Raw genomic sequence first — 553 nt, 5'->3', positions numbered from 1 at the left:
CGTAGGAGAAAGAGGCATAATAGAATTTGGAGTGGTGGGAATGACGGATGCGATCATTCCAGCACTAACGCACCGGATCCCATCGAAACTCCGAAGTTAAGCGTGCTTGGGCGAGAGTAGTACTAGGATGGGTGACCCCCTGGGAAGTCTTCGTGTTGCATCTCTTTTTTTTTTCCTTTAAAATTCGGTTTAATTTTGCCGGTTCGATTGGCGAATCGTTTTGTTTTTCCTCTTGGCGGAAACGAGAAAGGGGGCAAGGCGCAGGGGCGCGCGTTCGGGGTGTGACGGGCGGCCGAGGAGATGAAGCATAATAGAATTTGGAGTGCTGGGAATGACGGATGCGATCATACCAGCCCTAACGCACCGGATCCTATCAGAACTTCGAATTTAAGCGTGCTTGGGCGAGAGTAGTACTAGGATGGGTGACCTCCTGGGAAATCCTCGTGTTGCATCCCTTCTTTTTTTTTTCCTTTAAAATTCGGTTTAATTTTGCCGGTTCGATCGGTGAATCTTTTTGTTTTTTCCTCTTGGTGGAAACGAGAAAGGGGGCAAG

At 48.6% G+C, this 553-nt stretch overlaps 2 non-coding genes across 2 annotated transcripts; both read left to right on the top strand.

Moving 5' to 3' along the window:
* The first annotated feature begins 45 nt into the window (after positions 1–45).
* On the top strand, positions 46–164 carry LOC124891980. The gene has a single exon (XR_007050004.1). It is a non-coding gene; the product is annotated as a 5S ribosomal RNA (ribosomal RNA).
* A 172-nt stretch (positions 165–336) lies between these two features.
* On the top strand, positions 337–455 carry LOC124891981. Its single transcript, XR_007050005.1, has one exon. It is a non-coding gene; the product is annotated as a 5S ribosomal RNA (ribosomal RNA).
* The last annotated feature ends 98 nt before the right edge of the window (positions 456–553 follow it).

Source organism: Capsicum annuum, unplaced genomic scaffold (assembly GCF_002878395.1).
Source record: "Capsicum annuum cultivar UCD-10X-F1 unplaced genomic scaffold, UCD10Xv1.1 ctg42804, whole genome shotgun sequence".
Taxonomy (NCBI): domain Eukaryota; kingdom Viridiplantae; phylum Streptophyta; class Magnoliopsida; order Solanales; family Solanaceae; genus Capsicum; species Capsicum annuum.
This window is presented reverse-complemented; position numbering and strand designations above follow the sequence as displayed.